The sequence below is a fragment of the Rhipicephalus microplus genome, chromosome 4 (assembly GCF_043290135.1).
Source record: "Rhipicephalus microplus isolate Deutch F79 chromosome 4, USDA_Rmic, whole genome shotgun sequence".
NCBI classification, from domain to species: Eukaryota; Metazoa; Arthropoda; class Arachnida; order Ixodida; family Ixodidae; genus Rhipicephalus; species Rhipicephalus microplus.
The window spans coordinates 214071226-214095548 of record NC_134703.1 but is presented as its reverse complement, the minus strand read 5'-3'; the positions used below and the strand labels follow the sequence as shown (position 1 = coordinate 214095548).

Genomic DNA, 24323 nt, shown 5'->3' with positions numbered 1-24323 from the left:
ATAACATTTACTTCCACCTAGGTAACTAACCTGGTACATGTATAAGGGTGAGCATGGGCCGAGAAAAGTGTCGTGCCCCAGTTGTTGCAGGCCAGGTTGACCCTTTTTATGGCCACCATGCAGCGGAAACGGAAACGTTCCACAATTTATTTATTTATTTATTCATGATACCTTACAGGGCCCGATAGGGCATTGAGTTAGGGGAGCAAGTACGAAACAAAAAATATCAGAGATAAATGCATTAATAAATACAGGGAAACAAAATTGAAAAAAAAAAGGGTACAGTGCATACATATGTGCAGTGCAAAGCATTTTCAAACAGAGGAACAGCATTTCTTATTCCATGAAACAATTTTTCGCCAATCACACACACTCGCAAAGGAAAGAATGGCAGAAGAATTCGCGAAATAAAAAGTAATGGTGACGACATGATACTATTTCAAGAAATGCTTACGCAATTGGTCAAGAAATGCTTGATGGTTACTGATAGATGCAATATTGTCGGGAAGATCATTCCATAGAACAATGGCTCGGGGAAGTGCTGATGAATTGAAAGTGTTAGTTCGTCCACTGATGCGTTTAATGCTATATTGATTATGCAAGCGGCGTGATATGCGTGAAGGCGCTTCCAGTGGTAAGGGAGATGGCCTGATGCTATAGCGATATTTATGGAATAAAGACAAAAGAGAAATGGAACGACGTACAATTAATGGCACAAGCGGTATGTCATGTTTTATCTGCGTTATGCTGGAATGTGGGCTGTAGTTGGAAGTAATGAAACGAGCGGCTCTGTTTTGTACAGACTCAAGCTTGTTAGTCAGGTAGATTTGATGAGGAGACCACACTGGTGAATCATATTCTAATTGCGGACGAACGATGGTTTCATAGGTGAGTTGTCTTAGACTGCTTGGTGAGTTCCACAAGTTCCGGCGCAGGTATCCGAGTGACCTGGATGCCTTGGCAGTAATGGTGTTAATATGCATGTCCCATGAAAGATTGTGCTTGAGATGGACGCCTAAATATTTATACGATGATGCCTGGGATACTAATGTGCTATCTATGAGGTATGAAAAATCGGAATTGATGCGCTTGCGGCTGAAAGTGATAACCTTGCATTTAGTAGAGTTAAGACTCATCTGCCATTTGTCACACCACTTTGCAATTAATATGAGATCATTTTGAAGTAGGAGGTGATCTTTGGTGGATTTAATTGAGCGGTAAATGATGCAGTCGTCAGCGAAAAGACGCAAGTTAGAAGATATGCCTGTGGGTAAATCGTTAATGTATATTAGGAACAGTAAAGGACCAAGGACACTGCCCTGGGGCACACGTGATGTTACGTCACAGAGAGAATGCAGAGACACAGAGACAATGCGCAGAATTGGTCTCGGTGTGCCGGAGATCACACGCAGGTTGCAGCAAATCATCCCGTGGTCGATGGAAAGCATGATTCGATGACTGCAGATCAGTTGCGATAGGTCCTGGCCAAGATTCTGTGATGCCGTGTTCCACCGCCTCAGCGATGTTCGCCACGACAGCGAGGAATCCGAGCAGCACCTAGTGCATGTATAAGGGTGAGCATGGGCCGAGAAAAGTGAAATCAGCAGGACATACCACTGGCAGTATGTCCTGCTGATTTCACGGGAGCTTACAATAGAACTGACTTTTGTTTCTATAGTAACTGCCAAAGAGCGCAGGCAAGAAAAAGTGCTAATACTGGAAAGGAGTGCTTCGACAAATGGCCGAATTCAGATTTTGTGGGTAAATTCAACCACCATGAAACCCACCAAGCTTAAGCTACATTTTGAAGCATATGGACTTAGTAAACTTGATGGGATCTGTACAGAGTAGTCATTATTATACCCCAGTGTTTTAAAGACAACATATATGCATGTTAGCTCAAAAGCTAGTGTCAGCTGGCACAGATATGCAACTTTTATTAAGGTAGCTGCGACCTAGTGGTTCTGAACCTCAAGGAGGTTTCCTCCGCTCTTTCTTTCTTTTTCCAGTCTTCTTTCTCTCTATATTTTTCTGCCTTCTTTCTCTCGCCTGCTTTTTCGTTGAATATTTATATGTGGTTTGTGTTGTCTAGTTTCTCTAGCCACGCTAGTAATTTCTGCAATGATCGTAGCGCTCGAAGAACTAGAGGCAGAAGAGTTCTCTTTCACACTGTGCTCTCTATGATACATGGAGCTTTCCGTTTTTCCCGCCGCGGTAGTCTACTGGTTATGGCGTTCGTCTGCTAACCTGAAGCTCGTGGGATCGAATCCTGAACATAGAGGCTGCATTTTTGATGGAGGCAAAAGTGCTGTAAGCTTAGATTTTGGTGCACATTAAAGAACCCTGGTTGGTCGTGATTTCCAGAGCCCTCCACGATGGCGTCTAAAGTTTCGGGACCTTAAACCCCGAATATTATTATTAGTATTATTATTTAATATATGAAATGGCCGGAGGTTGCCTCATCGTGGCAAGTGCTCAGGATCTCATCGCGAATGGATGTCAGGACGACAAGTACGTGGGCATTTCCGCTGGAGGAAAAGTTTCTCTTATGTAGGACTCCACTGCGCAAGCAGAATGATAGCATGCTCCTTGCAAATATCTTGGGAACGCTTGTAGACTGGCCGATAAGAAAATTAATTAGCGAAAGCAACTCGCTGTCTTTTTTCTGCTTAGACGAAATGGTGACCGTGTCGACCACTCCTAAAGGCCATGTCATCCTCTTCTGAGACATTGTCTTGCTTTATAGGTGCCCTGGATAAGCAATCAGCATCGAAGTGCTGCCGTCCCGACTTATCGACGACCGTCATATCAAACTCTTGTAGGCGTAAGCTCCAGTGCGCTAGCCGACCAGATGGGTCCTTCAAGTTGGTCAGCCAGCAAAGGGAGTGGGGGTCGCTGACTACGTGGAAGGGACGGCCGTAGAAGTATGGGTGAAACTTCATAACTGCCCATACTACAGCAAGACATTTCTTTTCCGTTGTGGAATAATGGGACGCTGCACGGGAAAGCGTCCTACTTGCATATTGTTATGCCTGCGAGTCCACACCGAACGTCCATGCCTCTGAAAAAGGCAATCTGTGTCAATGCCAGCACGCGAGCCCGCCTGACGTGAACAACTCAACGGCGTCATCACGCGGCGTTGCCTTTCTGTCGCGCACGCACAGTGAGCCACCTCAGCCCACGAGCCCGTTGCAGCAATAGGCGCCTTCCAGTCTGGCGAGTCTCACGCAATGCGTGGCGTCATCACTCGCCCTTGGCTGCAACCACGTGCAGCGGCTCCGGATTCGATGAGAATGACGCGGCCCAGCGGCGACCTCATTGGAGGATTTTGACCTCACGGCCAGCGGCGCTTCTGGTTGGACATTTGGTTACTCAAATAATCCTCCCGGTGCATATAAAAAAGCCCTACAGCACGTCGCGAGCAGTAGACCTATGTGTCACAGAAAAGAGCTTGGCTCTTCGAGTCTCTAAACTGTTGGCCCGAGTGCCGAACTTGTAACGCCTCTGTATATATGCTGTACATAAACCTCATTAACTCACTGTCCTCTCGTCCGCTCGTCTATCAGCTCTGCGCAGAAGCAGTCGCGAGCTGAGTGAGAAACCTACGCTACCAAACGGCTGGTGACCTTCCCGGCGGAATTCGAAGCAGTGGCGCCTTCGGGACCGTGTTGGCGTCGAGTCTTTCATAACAGTGGTGGCAACGGTAGGATTCGTGGCACCCTTCGTAACGTTGTCCGAGGCGCGCTTCGTAACAGTGGTGGCAGTGGTAGGATTCGTGGCGCCCTTCGTAACGTCGTCGGAGGCGCGTTTCGTAACAGTGTTGGCAGCTGCGGGATCGGCCGGCGTCAGCCACATTGATGCGGTGAGTGCCTGATGTTTTCGCCTCAGTTTACCAGACTACTCTAGCTCAGGTTATAGTAGTTTAGAGAAGGTCTGTGTGAAGCATTAGAGTGCGCTTTGATCGTTTCAAGCAAAGTCAGAGCGCTTTGAAACCAAAGTTAATGCGGAGGGTGTAAACACGGCAGTGTTAAAATTGCTTGTGCGCCTTGCTAGTAGACCTATAGTGGGTATGGCAAGTAGATTCTTATCAAGGGCAAACAGCAAAAGGGTAGTGTTAACGATGGAGAACCTAAAGTGAAGGAACTCATCGAAATTTGTGAGGAACTCGGCATTACTTTGGGCCATGCGAAACGAAAGCAAACGATCCTTGAGATCATGAAGGATGAAGGAGTGTCGGCTGAAGAAGTCGATGAGGCCTGGGTGGATATCAAAGCACGCCGCGAGGAGGCCGAAAAGCGAGAAGTAGAAGCTCGCGAACGTGAAGAAGCTGAAAGGCGAGAAGTTCACGAACGTGAAGAGGCTGAAAGGCGCGAGCGTCGCGTGCGTGAGACAGGAGCGCCTCGATTTGAAACGAATAGAATTGGCAATCCTACAGTGTTCGCTGGCGCCTAGCGTAGCTTCTCCAACAGTTCAGGTCAGCAATTATAGAATTCAGTACCAACTGCCACCGTTCGTAGTAGGCGAGGACATGGCGAAGTATCTCGTCAAGTTTGAACACGTCTGTGAGCGAAATGCTTTAGAGCGGTCTCTTTGGGCGCAGAACCTGTTAGCTCTTCTTCCCGGTGAAGTGTCCGACGCGATAACTTGCTTGTCGAGGGAAGCGTTTGAGAGCTAAGACGAGGTTAAAGAAGTGCTCTTGAGACGTTACAAGTCGTCACCCGAGGCTTTCAGGCAAAGGTTCCGGTATGCTAAAAAGGGGAATGAGTCACACGTTGACTTCGCGTTTCTTCTTAAAGCCGATTTAATGGAATGGCTCAAGGGCGAAGGTGTTTATGACGATTGCAATGAAGTGGTAGAATGCATTGTATTGGAGCGATTCTACCGCTGCATCGAGGAGAATGTCAAGCTTTGGCTGCAGGACAAACTTGGTGAAGTACAGCTAAACAAGGCAGCAGAGTTAGCTGAGGAGTATTATACTCGCCGAAAGTTGCATAGCAGGGCAGTGCATGTTGAAAAGGATGAAAAGAAAGAGGGCTTTTTAAAAAAACCTGATCAACGAAAACCTGCTCCGCACGTAATTTCAAGGACCCGTCTCTTACAAAGGACACTGTAAGGGAAGGGCAAACGGAAGCGGAGAAATTGAGTGAGGTTCCTAAACAATGCACTGATACCACACGGGCATTTGAATCACGGAAGCCGCAAGTCTGCTACAACTGCGAAAAGGAAGGGCACATCGCGATAAACTGTAAGCAAAAGTTTGCTTTTGCAACAATCCGAGAATCAGAAAAGAACATGCGATTGTCAGAGCCGTATCTCCAAGAAATTAGTGTGAATGGGAAAACGTGTCGAGCACTTCGAAACTCAGCGGCAACCGTGGACGTTGTCCATCCTTCATTGGTGTCTCCGGATGACTTTACAGGAGAATGCGCGTGGATCAGGCAAGTCGCCGAGGAGCAGAGTGCTTGCTTACCAATCGCTATGGTTGTCATTGAAGGCCCGTTCGGTAAGCTTCGCACCGAAGCGGCTGTGTCTGCCGCGTTTCCCGATCGTTCTCTTTATCTTTTCTCTAACAACTCAGTGCAGCTTCTCAAAGAGCAGGGTAAATTGTTTTTCCCACACTTAGCGTACATGGCCCTCACGCGATCCCAAGCGCGGAAGCTTTCGTAGGAGCTTGATCTTGTTCAATGTGGTGACCTTGGGGGCGTGACCTTGGTGACCTTGGGATCTTGTTCATCAAGTGACCTTGGGGGCGAGTCGACGGAACCTCAGAGAGAAAGTTCTTCGTGTGAGTCATGTGAGCAGTCACTCGAGCGGACCGTTGCCGAAGTGACTGGCACGGTTTCCGTAGCAGGGGTAGACGACATGGCGCCATTGAGTCAGAGCGAGAGGGGTGCAACGCTCTCGCCTCTAGCGGAAAGTTGGAGTAAGCTGTCGAGGGTTGATCGAAAAACGCTCATTCGAGAGCAGCGTGAGGACCTCTCGATTAAAGCACTAATGGAAAGCGTAAATGTGGGAAAAAAGAAAAAGAATGTTTCTTTTTTTGACAAAGCAGGGCTCCTGTATCGAAGCTACACAAATGTGCAAGGTCGCAAGTATGAGCAGCTCTTGGTGCCACAAAAGTATCGTCGCCAACTATTGGAACTGGCGCATGAAAACGCATGGGCAGGGCATCTCGGCATTAAAAAATACCAAGGCTAGAGTTTCCCTTGAGTTTTATTGGCCGAAATGCTCGAAGGATATTGAAGACTTTCTATGCTCATGCAACACTTGTCAGAGAGCGGGGAAATCCATGGACAAGTAGAAGGCACCCAGGAAGCTTGTGCCAATTATCACAGAACCTTTTCGGTGCCTAGCAATTGATATCGTCGGGCGACTGCCAGAGTCAAGGTAAGGTTGTCGGTACATTCTAACGGCTCTCTGTGTAGCCACAAAATTTCCGGAAGCGATATCACTGAAGAAGCTCAATTCCCCTCATGTCGTGGATGCACTGCTATCCATATTTGCACACGTCGGATTTCCTTCTGAAATTCAATGCGACAATGGTGGTGTCTTCAGTAGCTGCCTTACCTCTACCATTATAAATAAATGTGGAATAAAAGTAGTGCACAGCTCGATCCATCACTCGCAATCTAATCCAGTAGAGCTTATGCATTTCGTTCTGAAACGGATACGGAGAGCTCTTTGCTACGAGCACAAATGCGACTGGGAAGCATGTATTCCTCCCGCTATGTTCGCTTTGAGATCAGCTCGTCATGAGAGCACTGGTTTTAGCCCTGCAGAGCTTGTGTATGGCAGGAGTTTGAGAACACCATTGCGGATGCTGCGTGAGTCCTGGGAGGGATTCGATGAGGACCCTAATGTAGTTGTGTATGTTTTAGACCTCCTTCAGAGGGTTGGAAAAACGAAAGATCCTGTGGAAAGCCACATGAAGGCTGCACAAGTGTTGTCGAAGGAGTACTACGACAAATTGGCGAAGAAGTGCGCTTTTGAAGTAGGAAGTCAGGTAATGCTGCTGCGGCCGTCCAAAAAGAACAAGCTTGAGGTTCATTGGGAAGGGCCTGCCAAAGTATTATCGAAGCTTTCTGATACCAATTATGAAGTGAAATTAGGAAGGCGGCCAAACAAATTTTACCACAGTAACTTTATGAAACCATACGTTCAACGTCAAGCGGTCGTAAATCTGCTGTTGAATGAAACCTTACGTTCAACGTCAAGCGGTCGTAAATCTGCTGTTGAATGCTTCAGAGGAAGAGGGAGCAGAAATTTTGAGTTCTAGTGATGTAATCGAAAGGGGATCGGAGGTAATCTTGGAGCAGTTGAACCTAGAGCCTAGGTTAAGTCAAGTCCAGAAGGAGGACCTGAGAAGGATTGTTTCCGACTTTGACGACGTCTTTTCGGACCGTCCCGGAAACACGACGGTGATCGAACACGATATCGAGCTACCTTGTGAGGAGCCAATCCGTAGCAAGCCGTATCGTTGTTTCCCTGTGCAAAAGCAGATCATGAAAGAGGAGATCGCTAAAATGCTGGAGTTGGGAGTCATAGCACCGGGCGAGAGTGACTATACATCCCCTTTAATATTGGTTCAAGTGCCGGGAAAAAATTCCAGGCGATGCGTTGGTTATCGGCGTCTTAATGACATAACTCGAGATCAAACTTACCCGATACCAAACCTAGAGGAGAGGGTAGAAACTGTGTCACAGTCCAGCTATATTTCCAAGTTAGACCTTGTGCGAGAGTATTGGCAAGTCCCCTTTACGGAGCGTGCTAGCCGCTATGCTGCATTTGTTTCTGCATTTGAAACGTATCGTCCACGTAAGCTGAGCTTTGGATTGAAAAATGCGCCCTTTTGTTTTTCAGGCTTAATGGACCGCGTTCTTCAAGGCCTCTCTGAGTTCACTCTGCCGTATCTTGACGATGTCGCCATCTTCTCAAACAACCGGGAAGAACATGTCGATTTTTTACGCGTCGTGCTGAACAGGTTGAAAGAGGCTGGCCTTACCGCGAAACCTACTAAATGTCACCTAGGGTGCGGCGAGGTGTCTTACCTGTGACACGTTGGGGGGCGTGGCCGGCGTAGACTTTCAGAAATTAAGGTAGCCGCCATCGTGAACTATCCACGACCAACCACGAAATCTGAGATGAAGCCATTCTTGGGCCTGGCTGGATACTATCAGCATTATGTGCAAAACTTCTCTAGCATTGCCAGACCTCTAACTGACGCACTTCAAAAATCTGAGCGGGTAAAGTGTTATGGGACTCAAAAAAGGAGAATGCGTTTTGCCAGCTAAAACAGGCCCTAAGCGATAAGCCCGTTCTCATGGCACCCGATTTCTCTAAGAGATTTGTGATTCAATGCGACGCGAGTGATCGCGGCATGGGAGCTATATTGTGCCAGGAAGACAGTGCGGGTAACGAAAGGCCAGTATTGTATTTAGGTCGAAAACTGAGCGGCAGGGAAGAGGCATTCAGTACCTCTGAAAAGGAAAGCGCATGCCTCCTGAGGGCCGTTCAAAAGCTAGCCTGTTATGTCTCCAGTTCAAGATTTGTGGTCGAAATGGATCACTGTCCTCTGACCTGGATATATAACATGTCGCCTAAAAGGGACTGGTTACTGAGGTGGAGCATGATACTCCAACAGCACAACTGTGACGTTCACTAGAAAAAAGGAAAGCTAAACGCTAATGCAGACGCATTGAGTCGTGTGTTTAGTTAGTACCTTCTCCGCCTTTCGGTTTCTCGCTGGCGATTTTGGGCTAAATTTTGTCCTCATCACGCCCTTAGCTGAGTGCTCTCGTCCAGAATGAGCTCAAGGAGCCAACGTTATGTTCTATTCTATTTCGTTACGTTGTTGTATGTGTAAAAATTTGAGTTCTTACTTTAAGAGACTTGTGTCCCACATGTGCCTCTTGATGTAGACGGAAGGAAATTCTGATAGACCTGTAGCTAGCTAGGTATATGTTTTACTATACTTCGTCTGGTATTCTGTCGGGTGACCGAGGGCACTTGCTTGTGTCGTTTGTTGTCTGTTGTCGAACTGTTCTTGACAAGTTGCAGAACCATCGACAAGTGCTGACACCAAAGATCGTTAGAAGAGACGAGCGATGCTGGCCGACAAGTTGTGGCGACAAGCCAGTGGAGCTGGGATCCATCCTCAAGAATGGGGTGTGTTCCCGGAACAGAGTCTAGAGCTGCATTCTCCCCATGGCCCTGGAGGCGAACCTGGAGGGACCTAGCGAACGAGCGCACCTGACATCCGAGCCACCAGGAAGCAGCTCCTCTTTCCAGCGCATTGTCTGGCGGCGGGGGTGCTGTTATGCCTGCGAGTCCACACCGAACGACCATGCCTCTGAAAAAGGCAATTTGTGTCAAGGCCAGCACGCGAGCCCACCTGACGCGAACAACTCAACGGCGTCATCATGCGGCGGTGCCTTTCTGTCGCGCCTGCACAGCGAGCCACCTCAGCCCACGAGCCCGTTGCAGCAATAGGCGCCTTCCAGTCAGGAGAGTCTCACACAATGCGTGGCATCGTCACTTGTACTTGGCTGCAACCACGCGCAGCGGCTCCGGATTCGATGAGAATGACGCGGCCCAGCGGTGACCCCATTGGAGGATTCTGACTTCACGGCCAGCGGCGCTTCTGGTTGGACATTTGGTTACTTAAAGAATCTTCCCGGTGCATATAAAAAGAGCCCTGCGGCACGTCGCGAGCAGTAGACCTATGTGTCAGAGAAGAGAGCTCGGCTCTTCGAGTCTCTAAACTGTCAGCCCCAGTGCCGAATTTGTAACGCCTCTGTATATATGCTGTATATAAACCTTGTTAACTCACCGTCGTCTCATCCGCTTGTCTATAAGCTCTGCACAGAAGCAGTCACTAGCCGAGATACCTACGCTACCAAATGGCTGGTGACCTTCCCGGCGGAATTCGAAGCAGTGGCGCTTTCGGGACCGTGTTGGCGTCGCCGTCTTTCATAACAGTGGTGGCAGCGGTGGGATTTGTGGCGCCCTTCGTAACGTCGTCGGAGCCGCACTTCGTAACAATATGCAATCACTTGCTCGGCATAGTCTTGCCACTGGATGAGTACAGCGCCTAAACCTACGTTGCTGGCATCGGTGTGGATCATTGTAGGAGCGTCCTCGTCAAAGTGAGCAAGCACAGGTGGAGTCTGCAGGCACTGTCGTAGATCGTCAAATGCTGCTTGCTCCTCTTCGCCCCATAAAAATGGAACATCGTCTCTCCTTTTGCGTTTAAAGGGCGACACTATGTGCGGAAAATTGGCGATAAACCTGTGGTAGTAGGCGCAAAAGCCAAGAAAACGTCTCGCGGCCTTCTCAGCCGTTGGCACCGGAAATTTTCGGGCGGCATCAATCTTGTCAGGGTCCGGACAAGCACCTTCATGGCTCACCACATGTCCTAAAGATCGGAGTTCCTTGAAACAGAAATGACTTTTATCAGGTTTCAGTGCTAAGCCAGCGGACCGTATTGCTCGAAATACTAATAGCAGTCGTCTTAGGTGTTCCTCAAATGTTGCTGAGAAAACAACGACGTCATCGAGGTATACCAGACACGTCTGCCACTTAAGACTTGATAGGACAGTATCCATCAGTGTCTGAAATGTGGCTGGGGCTTAGTGCAATCTGAAGAGCAAGACTTTAAACTCGTAAAGCCTGTAAGGCGTAAGAAAAGCAGTCTTTTTTCTGTCTCGCTCATCGACCTCGATTTGCCAATATCCGCTTTTCAGGTCCATCGACAAGAAGAAGCGTGCATGCCTCAGCCTCTCAAGCGAATCGTCAATACGCGGTAATGGGTATACATCTTTCTCATGCGGTTCAGCTTGCAGTAGTCCACACAGCGTAAGCTGCCATCTTTCTTTTTAACTAGTACTACTGGTTATGCTCAAGGGCTTTTCAACGGCTGCCACGCGGTATGGGTTTTGTCGAATTGGTCTTGCCGTCTATTCCGTTATAATTCGGGGCTTTGTCAGTGGCGTTTGATTTATGCCCGAGGTCGATGAAAAACAATCTTTGAACTGGTCGAGAACATCTAGAAGACTCTGCCTCTGCGCTGGCGATACATCTGTGCTCACGTCGACAGGTATTGGTGTTGAAGCGGCCGGCGTCTCTGCCTGTTGCACTGTAAAACACTCGCGGAATCCTACAATTTCTTCAAAGTATGCAACTGTGGTACCCTCTGTATTGTGTCGACGTTCGTTGCTGAAGTGCGTCAACAGGACCCCTGCTTGCCTAGACACTCTACTGATGAGACTTTTGGCAATAGCAATTCCTCGAGAGAGTAAAAGTGTTGATACTTGTTCTGCGACACCTTCTCCAGTATGCTGCGTGTTACACGTGACAGAGACGAGGCGGCATGATAGTGGTGGCATGGTCACGTTGTCAATGATGGGCATGGGCTTGCGCTGCACTATGATCCGCTGAGAACGTCAGAACACCGTCCGGTATATTTATAATGGCACCGTACTCCCGCAAGAAATCCATACCCAAGATGGCCTGTTTACAACACTCGGAAAGAATTACGAAAGTTGCGACGAATGATGAATCCTTGATCTTGATTTGTGGGGTGCACTTTCCGGTAGGCGTCAGCAGCTGACCTTCGGCTCCTCTATGTTGCGGCCTCTGTCCATTCTATATACACCTTCTTCAGTTTGTCGGCCAGATTCGCCCTCATTATTGAAAAGTCCGCACCAGTGTCGACCAATGCCATCACGTCGTGATCGTCAATTGAAAGTGTAATGTCGGCGGTGACAATCTCGTCTTTCGTCGATTCATTCGAAATGTGCGCCACTTCACGGGGCGATAATGGGAGATTTCGAACTCTTCGGCAATTCGCAACCTTCCTCCCTAAGGTCGCTGCTTTTAGTTTCCCCGGCGTGAACTGGGAGACCTTCCTCTAGCCATGTCTGTGGTGCTACCTCTGTTCGATTGGGGAAAACGATCAGGAGATGGCGAGCGTGACCGGAACCCAGGAGAAACGTCCCGCGGGATCATCGTGCAAGTATCAATGTTGCGTTTTTTGTCGAAATAGCGCCAAGGGGTAGTGGACGAAAATTCTTGGCACCCGGCGACGCGATGAGGACAATACCGCACGATGTGGCCTGCTTCCCCACAATGGAAGCACAAGGGCCTTGAGTCAGGGGTGCGCCAGATGTCGGTTTTGCGCAGTGGAGGTCGCATCGGCGTCGACGTTTCCCTGTAGTACCAAGGCACTGTCGGCGTGTGGTATTGCTGAGGTGACGACACATTGCATGGCTGTTGACTGAGAATATCTGCATATGTCGGACTAACTATGGCAGTGTTCGGCTCGGTAAGTGAAAGTGCTTACCTTATCTCTTGGCGAACAACCTCTGTGACCGACGCAATCGCGCAGTCATTCGGTGTGGCAGCGAGCTTATTCACCTCTTCTTGCACGATTTCGCGTATCAGGTCACTCAAAGAACGCTCATCAGGTGTCACAATGGTCACGGGGTTGCGCTGATTTGTCCGCTGTTGTTTGGGTGGTCGTACTGGCGGTAGTGTAGATGTAGTGCGCGTTCGATGGTGGTCGCCTCCTTCGAAAATTCGTCGACGTTTGAAGGTGGGTTCCGCACGAGACCAGCAAAGAGCTGCTCTTTAACACCGCGCATGAAGTGGCTGATCTTTCTGCTCTCGGACATATCGGGATCCGCTCGATGGAAGAGACGAGCCGTGTCTTCAACAAACGTAGCAACAGATTTATTTGGCTTTTGAATCCGTGATTTGAGGAGTCGTGCATGCTCCCGCCTTTAGGTGTTTGCGAAGGTGTCCAGGAAGTTCCGCCGTAACTCATTCCACGTTGACCAAATGCGATTCGTGAACCATGTGCGAGCCCCGTTCTGAAGAGGGAAATACACGTATCCCAACTTCTGTGCAGCGTTCCACCCGTTAACATTGGCTGGGTGCTCGAACTCCTCACGCCAGTCATCTACGTCCTCATATGTGTTGCCGTGGAAGTCAACAGGAATTTTAGGGCTGAAAACAGTCACCTGTGTCGTGCTTGGGCTGGTCATGGCCGGGCGACTGCTTTCGGGCGTGTTCATGCTTTCCATCCAGGGACCGAACTCTGGGCTCAGGCCTAACAGACGCCGGCTGGCGCGGTGAACGGGTGTTTCGACGAGCGAAAGTCTTTGTGGACTAGATCCCGGGCTGTTGGAAGGTGTCCTGGACATGTATACCCAGCACTTCCACCAGTGTCAGGTCGCAGACACACCAGAAGTTCGATATAAAAGAGCTCACTTTAATTAAATGAAAGGCGGTCGTAAAAAGGACCGGGTGAGAACTCCGTCTTTTTTTCTTGCTGCGCGAGCTCTCTTGTGCAGGTTAAATACGGCAATATAACATTATTATAATATTACGGATAATGTTATAATAATTATTTTGCATGCATAATGCCAAGTGATAATGACATCACACGAGAGCCTGCTCACTGAAGTGCTCTGCCCTTTATTTAATAGAAGAATGTGTGTATGTGCCGTTATTTTCAGCAAACAAACTTTGAGCAGCGGAACTTCTCGAGCCGACCGTTAGTTCTCTGTAGAACATGATGAAGAAAGCAAAGAAAGCAAAGCCAAAGGGCTTTGCTCCCTTAACATGCACCGATTACAGTCTCTGAGTGTGGGACTAAAAGAGGGAGAGAAGTCTAAGTGGGGGAAAGAGATAGGAAGAAAGATAGGAGAGAGAAAGACATAAAAATAAAGGGAAAGATATGCAGAGTAAACAAGACCAATAAAGAAACAAACAGAAAACAAGTTGAGGAACCAATAAATTAAGAGAGAAAGGACGGAAGGAAGTCAAGCCATTAAAAAAATAATAATAAGAGCAAGCATACCCGTGTATAGTATAGTGCCACGGGGATCACGAATACATGGGAGACAGAAGCGAGTGTATATATTTTACAATATACATGTAGCTGTGTTACTCCATTCATTTGAGGACAATGTAGCAAAAGATGGAAGGAAAAATGATAGGTGTAACTTTAAGAGACAAGAAGAGAGCAGAGTGAGTCAGGCTGAGGATATCGTAGTTGAAATCAAGAAGAAAAAAGGGACATTTCGCAGGCACGTAGCACTTAGCATTATAATCGCTGGTAATTAAGGGTAACTGACTGCATTCCCAGAGAAGGCAAACACACAAAGTTAGGTGGGCTGATGAGATTAAAGATTTTACAACTATAACGTGGCAAAAAGCACAAGACTGGTTGATTGGCGGACTATGGGAGAGACCTTTGTGGCGTAGTCAGACTGATGGTGATCATGTGTACCCTATTCCAGCCACTGTAGCTTTGTCCCTGAAAGGCTGCCAGCATCATGCGTGGCAAGTTAGCTTATTCTTTGCTGATTTGTCTGCAATGGTGGGCTCATGCTCACTGCCTTTTAACGTCACCACTAGTTAACGAAGCGCCGTCAGAGTGCCTCCTAAGTTGGTCAGGACTGGCCGTATAGTAGCGTTAGGCGTGACACTTGAACAACATCAGTAAGCGGTGGAGCAGAAGATGTGTGTGGTTGAACGGGAGTGATGAGGTAATCGACATCGGTGACCTTGGAGACAACTTTGCAGGGCCCTGTGTACGAAGGGAGGAGCTTCTCACACAAGCCTTTACGTCGGTACGGCATCCAGAGTAGGACAAGAAATTCTGGAGGGTAGTCGAAGTCGAATTGACACTGCAGTGGCAGTCATTGTGGCGCACTTTTTGTGCAGCCTTGGAAACAGACTCTAGTGTTCGTGATTCAGCGAGCGATGCAGGCTCAAGAAGTAATGTCCATAGTATTGCGTCGTGAGTCCTGAGGATGGTATCTGAAGGAAGAAGCGTTTCGAATGGCAACGCAGGGTTGAGGTCGTACAGAAGGAAGAATGGTGAATAGCCAGTGGTTTACGCAAATGCAAAGTGTACGCAATCGTAATATAGGGGAGCGCAGCATCTTAGTCACGGTGGTCAGCTGAGCCGTACATTGACAACTTGTCTGTAAAAGTTGAGGTTCTCTGTATGATCGTTAGTCTGTGGATGGTAGGCTGTGGTATGGTGACATTCGGTGCAGCAGCTACGGAGGATTTCATTGATGATCCTTATGAGGAAGCAGCGACCATGATCGGTGAGGGGTTAGGGCGGAGCCCATGGCTCAGAATAATGTCATTCACCAGAAAGTCTGTGACGCCTGTAGCGCAGCTAGTTGGTAAGGCGCATATTACGGCGTATCTGTTCGCATAGTCAGTTGCGACAGCGATCTATTTGTTGCCTGACACGAATGTAGGAAAAGGTCCGAGCAAGTCGAGGCCAACGTGAGAAAATGGTTTCTGCAGATTGCCACAAGGTTTGAGGAGGCCTGCCGGACGGAGAGCAGAACGTTTGCGACGCTGACAGGGCTCGCAAAGAGCGACATAAGGGTGCATAGAACGATACAGACCAAGCCAAAAGAACTGCTGCCGCACACAGTCATAGGTGCATGAAATGCCCAGGTGTTCTGCGGTCTGAGCATCTGTGGATTTAGGATAATGGTAGCATGCAGGTGTCGAGCAATAATTAAGAAAAATTCGAGGCCAATAGTCTTCATGCTGTGACGATACATTTTGAAGGACATATTAGCCAAACGAAGGGTCGTGACGTCCTGAGGGTGACCATCGTAACTGAGGTGCGGGGAAAATTGAGGTATGCGAAACTGCGGTACGCGAAAGTTAGGTGCCCACCAGCTTTGCTTTGACCCAACTTTGCGCGACTTGCTACAGGCTGCACTAGTTCTGTTTTTATTTTTGAGGAGAAATCGTTGTGTGCCTTATGAGAAGGGTCGGGTGGTGAGAAGCCGGACTTTGGTGCAAGAAAAAAAAAATGTATGGATAAACACCAGCCACGTTCAGTCTTTGGTATCTTTTAATATTAAAAGTAGCCCTACGTTTGTTCGTATAAACGTAGGGGCACCCTTTTCGTGTTTGTTCATATAAGTTTACCCGCTGAAACAGAATCCCTGTGAAGTATGTTTACCTTTAAAAAAAGCGCATGAATCACAAAATGCCAACCGTGTGCACAGTGCTCAATATTAGGCACGTGAGCTGCGGGGTCACTCGGGGAGAGCAGACGCACTAGGCACATACAGCGTGGCCGAGGGTTAGGAAGTCTAGCGAAAGGCAGAGGCGAGAGAGAGGCTAATGAAAGGAGGTTGGATTAAAACAGGCTTGTAAATAAATAAGACCCTCGTATTGTCGGATGACATCTTTTGTTCCTTTCTCTGTTAGATGTTGCGTAAGCCCTCAATAACACAGCAACTTACTGGCTTCAAACGGACCATTGGTACTGGCATCTGGAATAAATAGAGCGACTTAAGAGTCCCTTTCCCCTCGCCCACCCCCGGTTAAAATGAACTGCAGCTGCGCCACGGGGCTTAGATATTTCAGCTCGTCGTTGCCCTAACTCGCCACTGCATGCACATCTCCAATCGTGTATACAGCCAGAGCTGTAACAACAGCAGCAGCAATAATAATAATAATAATAATAATAATAATAATAATAATAATAATAATAATAATAATAATAATAATAATGTTTTACGTCCCAAAACTATGATGTTATTATAAGGAGCGCAGTTGTGAGGGCTCCACAAACTTCTACCACCAGGAATTCTTGAATGTGCACATCAACATGATTGCAGTGACCTCGGGCGTCTTGGTTGTACAGCGCATGCAGGACAAGGACAAAGGAAAAGAACACAGACAAGCACTTGTCTGCATTCTTTTCCTTCGTCCTCGTCCCTCGTGTGCTGTTCAACCAAGATGAACCCATACCAACTCGCTCAAGCTTCTATTCTTATGCGACCTCAGGCATTTTCAATTCATTGAAAAAGTGGCTGCCGCGGCCATGGTTTGATCCCATGACCTTTGGGTCAGCTGTAGAGCACTGCAGCCACTATAGATGTTTCCAAATTTTCACCACAGAGGGCTTCCATATTGAAGTGCATGTTGCCTAACGTCCAAGTTTGGCGAAATCACCATTTATCTAGGGCTGCACGTACTCGAACCGGCACATTATCCGTTGGTGTAAGAATCCCTGCTAAAGCCTTTGTTTGCCAATTTTTTGTTTGCTTGGACTGTTCTGTGCATTATAGTCTCTGTCACTGCCCGAACCGTTCAGTGACGCGCGTTCATGGTAGCAATGCAAGAATGAGCTCCACGTCTATAATCTGAAGTGCTTCGTCGTCGGTACTAGTAGCAATGAGCATAGTACCTTCAGCGATTTGCATACAGAAGTAATTACACTTGTCTAGAATAGCGCGGTGCATGGTTGTGGGCGCTGTTGCCCACAGCTGCCAATTGACATTAGCTTCAAACTTCTGCTCACGCTTCAGTTACAGCAATAGTGCTTGAGGTATAGCTATGCTACATACAAGATGTTTCAAGAAATGGGTCCAGTATTTTTTAAAAACTACAAAAAAGAGGTGTCTGTGTGCTACTTACGGCGTTGCCATCCTGTGACAGAAGGCATCTTCAGAAGGGTACAAACTCTAATTACGGCAGTAATTATACAAACTAACACAATTAACTTTTTAACCAATGGTGATAGCTGGTCGAGTCAAATGGGTGAGTTCAAGCCCTTTCTACGAATACTCCGTAGGCACTTTGAAATTTTGGAAAATCGGCCACTGGTAATCACCACAGAGTGATGCAATCTGGCCAATTTGGCTGGTGAAACCGAAACCGACGCACCAAGCTGCACATCAGCCATTCACTTCGACAACATCTCTAATGGCGACTTTGTTTCCCTCGCATCGGGGGAGAAGAATAAGCGAGCGCCGATAAGCGGTCTTGAAGTGAAGTGTCCAAATTGATGGTTGATAACGGTGAAAAAAAAAAAAAAAAGTGGCCGCTTTTCTAAAATTTCAAAGTGGCTATAGACTATTTGTAGGAAGGGCTTGAATTTGCCAATTTGACACAACCAGCTATCACTAGTGGTTAAAAAAATAATTGTGTTAATTTCTGTAAGTACTTCCATAATTAAGGCGAAATGCTACTCGAAGACACTTTCTTAAAATTATTTCCCCTAGAGCAATGAAACTTGAGTTGTTTATGGAACTTTTTATGCTGATTTCAAATATATATTTTGTCTTCTTGGAAGTTGTACACTTTTAGCTCTGAAACATCACAAAGTGAAAACCTTACCCCTTTTGCCTCCCCTCTTTTCATCCCTAAACTTCTGTAAATTTTTACTTTTCATAGTTCATAATGTTTCAAATAAAGTTTAGCATGCAAATAACTAATTAGAAAGCAGATACAAAATATGTAATACGTGTGAAAAATAATAGACGTAAAAAGTCCACATTTCACCTACTCTAGTAAAGGTTTACATACAATTTTTTTATTATAGAATAAAATATGGGAATTTAAACTAGATACTTGCATTTGTCATACTTTGGAAAAATGTGAGCAAAATTTCATGCGAATTCAAGCACTAGAAGTGCCCGGAAATGGAGGGGCACATTGGAAAAAATGGCAAAATTTGCATTTTGAGAAACACGAGTTTTAAAGTTAAAATTGAGTTTTTATTTATTAAAGATATCATTAAATCTAATGAAATTTGCACACCAGAAAGAATAATCCTTCCTGTAGTGGCCACTGCGACTAAAATAGGCCAGCATCATGAGTTTGTCCCTCTCGTCTTCTTTGAACTGACTCCTCACTTGCACACCAGAAAGAACAATTCTTCCTGTAGTGGCCACTGCGACTGAAATACGCCAGCACCATGAGTTTGTCCCTCTCGTCTTCTTCGAGCCGACTCCTCACTGACATTTCGCTCACAGACAGGGCCATGAAACGCTTGCCAAACTTCCGCTTCATCTGGCAGAGCCTTGTGCCAACTGCAAGCTTGGAAGAAGTTCAACAGGACAGCGACATCCTAACTAAGTCCAGTGTCATGCCATTTTACAGCCATGTTTGTGTCACGTACCGTCGTACATAACGGCAATGTCGTCCCTGCTAAATTCTCTCACTGCGAGCTCTTTCGACCTCGCAAGATTGGCGCTGATGTCATCCATTGCCGCACCATGAACTTTCCGGCTGACGGGTGTGGATAACTTTTGACACATTGACTTTTGCAAGTCAACAAATTAACTGCCGCAAATCGGACCAGCTGCTTGTAGCCTATTCCTGCAGAGCACGCTGCACAACGGCTTTCACTTGCGAGCAATTCTTTTTTTCATTCTTAACAGAGATAATTACACGAGAAAAGCATTGTTCAGTTGAGCTGCTCGACAAGACATAGACCTTGCAAATAGGTTTCACAGCACATACAGGCGCACATCGGCCAATGGGGGTCCCCGAGCAGTACCACGTGATAAGCCAGTCGCTGCGCTTGAAAAACGCGGGGAAGCATGCTTTCTTTATTATTTCTTGCGCTGCATCAGCGAGAGAAACTGTTGTTATTTGAAGAGTGAGGCTAGACTCTTCGACTCATGCAATCAACAATGGTGAGCGGCCTCGCAGTATCGGCGGCAAGGTGCTCGAAGACGGCACACTTTGGACCTTTTAACAGGCACCTTGTGCTCTTTAGATGAAATTTAAAAGTATTTCCAGTTAAGTCTCGATCTGTATTTTTTTTTAATAACAGTAGAGGTACTAATCTTATCAAAACAGGCGAAAATAAAAAATCTATAATTTTGAAAAAAACTCGCGTTTTTTGATCCGCATCTCCCCTTAATGTTTGTAGATGCCTTCTGCCATAGGAAATGCAATGCTGCAAGTAGCACGCGGATACCTCCTTTCTGTGATTTTTTAAAGAATATTGAACACATTTTTTGAAGCACCCTGTATATTACAGCATCTGTATTTACATATTTTTGCAGAAAACGGCAACTAAAACGCCCGGCTGGGCACTCTAGACAAGTGTGTCTCTGTCTGCACCTTTTCTTGCTATCAAAGATGCAGCACGGGAACATTTTTTTGATCAGCTTTCTTGCCACCAAGTGCTGTGAATAGGCGCATGATAATAGGGACAGGTGGGAGTTCTTTCGATTTACTGACGATATTTACCGCATCCAATGAAAGAAACCAACGCAGCACGAACATATTACACTGGTAGTCATCGCGTAACAAACTGTGCTGAAGACACATGATTTCACCCAAGTTGTTCCTTTTTACGCTGATTGTTCGTGCACTCGTACACAACCCAGTGATGGCCAGATGGTCTGTTCTTCGAATACGTACAATTTCCTGCCACGACAGTCACTTTTATTGAGAGGGGCGCCTTTTAGACATGCTGCATGCACCCAAGCATACGGCTTGTGCAGCCCAAGGCACAATAGCAACCCTTCCACTCTTCAGCTCATTGGTTCAAGACCCGTGAAAATGTGTTTAGACCATCCTGGAGCCCGAACTGTGAGCGTTCGGACTCCATGGTTAGGCATCAGAACATGCAGTATTTTGTGATTGTCCCCCTTTCGCGTCCCAGCAAACGACGGGGTCCTCTGAGCTCAGGGACATGAGAGTGCGAGAGTGGTAGCGTTTGCCCAGTCATGTTTCTCCAGGGTCTGTTCGACCATTTTCATCAGCCTCGAGTGTGCTTTCTCGCACTGCATACTCGCTCAATAATGGCGGCAACGGTTGTGCTCCATGTATCGACGATGTGCTAGTTGCACGTGCTGGGGTTTATCCGTTATGCATGTTTATATCGGGGGAGCTGCTGAGCCAACGTGTTTAGTGTGAATGTGCAAGCTAACTCCACTCTAACACACCGTTAGCAGAAGTCACTAACTAGTGTAAATAAGGCTAACTGAATCGCAGAAATATACCATTTATCGCAGAGCACAGTTTTAAAAATTAAGATCGGCGTGACACACATTGTACCTAGTGCATATTGTTCTCAGTATAGTATAGTAACGACTAATATTTTTTGGTTAATGACAATTAATTTGTGAATATTAAATCTGCAACTGAAAAATACTCGCTTATTTGTCTAGATATCGATGAAGCAGATGTGTGCATGTTCAAACAACATCTCTCTGTGCTACTTTCAACAACATGCTAATGGTGCGCTCATTTTTTTTCTTAATAAAGAAAGCCATAAGAAACAGGTCTTGTGTACACAATGCACACTGGCAGATGTATAAACACAAGCCTAAAGGATCATACGTCTTGTCTGAAAGGTCGTCATTGAGCACTGCATTGCAATCAGTGCACATGCATGCCTTGTGTTGGTAGCACCACCATTGGCATCGTAGTCGAACTTCCGGGGAGACTAGAAATGACGATTAAAATAAAAGTGTGTTAGCCACCCTTCATTGCCTTCCTTGGGAAAAAAAGGTTTCGCTCCTGTCATTTCATGTTAAGGTATGCGATTCTGAGCTGTGCCATGTGTGCATTCAAGGAAGGCACAGCTACACAATCGGTTTATATGTATAGTGTAATATGCACATATAGGCAGACAGAGTGCTAATTTCCAACCAGGGAATGTTTATACATGTCTCTAACGAGTCACAGTCGCGTGAGCATGGTGAACAAAGCAACAGTATTTATATATAAGTTGTGTCTTTTCTCTTCCCAAGTACATTTAAGGCACACGACATGTCGAGCCCACCTATAAAGGCCCCACTTAAAACGAACTTTCGCTTAAAATGAACAATATCCACGTGACCGTGAAAATATACATTAGTTCAATGGCACAAACTCGCACTTACAATGAATGTCACCGAGCGCCACCGATTGATTACAGCGAATGGGGTCGGCGCTGAGCCGACTTCTTGGGAAACCACTTTTGACCACCGATCAGGCATACATTCTTATTGTTAAACGCCGACCGTGCCTCTGCGTCTGCGGCCCTCTAATTGCTGCTCTCCCCGACCACTTTTTGTTACACGCCCCTCCGTGCTTTGTCCCCCCCCTCGCTACTCTGAGCCATACCGCATCGCCAGACGAGGTCCATGTTTTCATACTGCCACTGAACTTTCAAAGACCGGTCAGCCATCTTCTCTGTTTTTGATTGCTGGTACTGTCGTTGGCGTCGCCGGCCTGGAGTGACCAGACCATTTACAAGGTTATCCCTGATAACTTTATAGATAAGTATAATACCACGAAAAAGCCTATACATCACAGTGGATAACTTTCATTTTCAAGGAACATGTACGCTCGTAATGGTTGCCAGGCATCAAGATCTGTTTGAACGAAGTTAGGCTGATGTTGATATTCTGACCTATTGGCTTTCGCAAGCTTTTTTAGGTAAAGAAATTTTGCTTCACTTTAAGTAACTTTTTTTGTTTATTGCCTTTTTCGTTTTTTATTTTGTGAATTTTAAATGTGACGAAGCATGGGAAGTGCTTGACTTGAGTTTGTAGCGCATGGGGGTTATAAGAGAGAAAGTTGTGGCGTATCGTGAACGGAAGTTGCAGTGAGCCACGCCAAGCAAATCAACCATGCATCAGATGGCGAAATCGGGCATGGCATGTTTTTTGCCTCTCTGCGGTGTGTTGGCCCGTGCCTTTTCTCGGCTGGCCAGCGCTTCCAGCCGCTGGGCATGAAGAAAATGGTTGATGACGAGGTCGATGGCCTGGCTTGGAACCTCCAGCTGCAAACTTGTAACCAACTCCTAAACCACCCCACAATGATCGACAACAGCTAGGGGAACCACACTACACTATACCATGCTACACTTAAGCACCTTGGCCTCGCTTAAAACCCTCCAAGCTTCTAAAAAAAAAACACAAACAAATTCTGCTTTAAAATTTCGACAGAATTATGTGCCACAAAAATTACAACAGTCATAGATGTGGAGATGTCTACTGAAGACGGAACATTTTGCCATGCGAGAAAAGCACACAATGGCAAATACAATTTGGCCCCAGATAACCATAAACACACACTTTCAAAACTAGCTTTTTTTGCTATCCGTTCTACTAAGTTGTAACTTACATCTGCTAACTTTATGAAACGCAACTAATTTCTTGACTTTCACACAAATGCAGCCTGAATCTACGAAAGGTATCTGTGCGCATTCTTTATTCTCTCATTACATACTTTCAAGACGTAGTCGAGAGTACCTACTTGTAGGACACCCTGACGGCAACAAAAACTTTCTCATAACAGATCAAACTGCATTTTTATAAATCTGTGAAATGTATTTCTAGCTGCAATGTTCGGTGAAGTGTCAGGCTTTTCTCAGGAGATTACATGATCCCCAAGCACTCACTAAAATAACAAAATGAATAAACCTCGTATATGAACACGCTCATTTGCTGAATGTAGCCTCATGTCAGCCCATGTTTTTAAAGAACACACAAGACTTTGCTGTGCGCTCGAGCACGACATCTTACTCTCATCCAAATAGCTCTAGCATACTAACACACCTAACCATAGGTCATATCGCTATAACCTAGGCAGCACTAAACACACATCTGAAGGGAAATGTTCACAAAGAACAACACGCAAAGAAAGCAAGATGCTGTACACGTCAAGAGCACCTAACAAAACCTGCGTAAGTTTTGTCCCACAAACACTGTACCAAATGTTTCTCAAACACAAGACTTTCGAAAACAGCTTTTGATTTATTCTAAAACCTTCCTGAATTGCTCATTTACTCTCTTAAGATGGCATGCGATGTCGTGCTACACTAAAGGGCACGAGGCATAGAAACTCTGGCTCCGCTCGACAACCCTACCGTGCTTGAAAAACTAGCAAGGCGTACAAATCTGCATTCACGACTAACGTGCTCTTATATCAAAGATAAACTCATTGCACGCAGTCGGCTGACTGATGCGGGTCGCTGCTTTCGGATAACGCCTAATGGCTCAGTTAACAGCTTAACTAAAACCTCTTACAATGCTTTAAAAAAAATCTAGGAGGAAAATAAAAGTATTCAAGCAAACTAGCCGTAGAGATGACACCGGCATACTACTTCAAAACCAAAAATAAGCAAACATGCTTCCAAAACCATTCCTGTGTCACTTTCTGGCTTACAGCTGTCCCTCACTCTTCAATTGTACACGCGGCGGTCGCGATCCTGGCGAATTTTCAGAACGCCCGACACCACAACTTGCACGTCCTACAAGCTGAACAGTACAGTCATGCCTCATTCACGATTTCGGCCTGCTTCTGTCAGTTTGCTGGAAGGGACACGAGAAATGTGTGGGAAAGAGTGACCATGCCTTACTCGGGCTCACTCCCATGTGATGCTTAGCTACTGTGGCCTTTCTTCTATGACCACTTCGACACTCTTGCCCTCGCAAAGCCTTAAATCTCCACTGCACATTCCGTCGCGAGGATGCGCGCTGTAGACTACCATTTCGCCGTTTGTGCCTTACTTCACGCCACAAAGGCCTCTTCTT

At 46.6% G+C, this 24323-nt stretch overlaps 1 protein-coding gene across 5 annotated transcripts in view; it reads left to right on the top strand.

Moving 5' to 3' along the window:
* Positions 1 to 24323, top strand: part of LOC119172976 (alpha-mannosidase 2C1) — a 538513-nt gene that overhangs the window by 87248 nt on the left and 426942 nt on the right. The window lies entirely within an intron of this gene.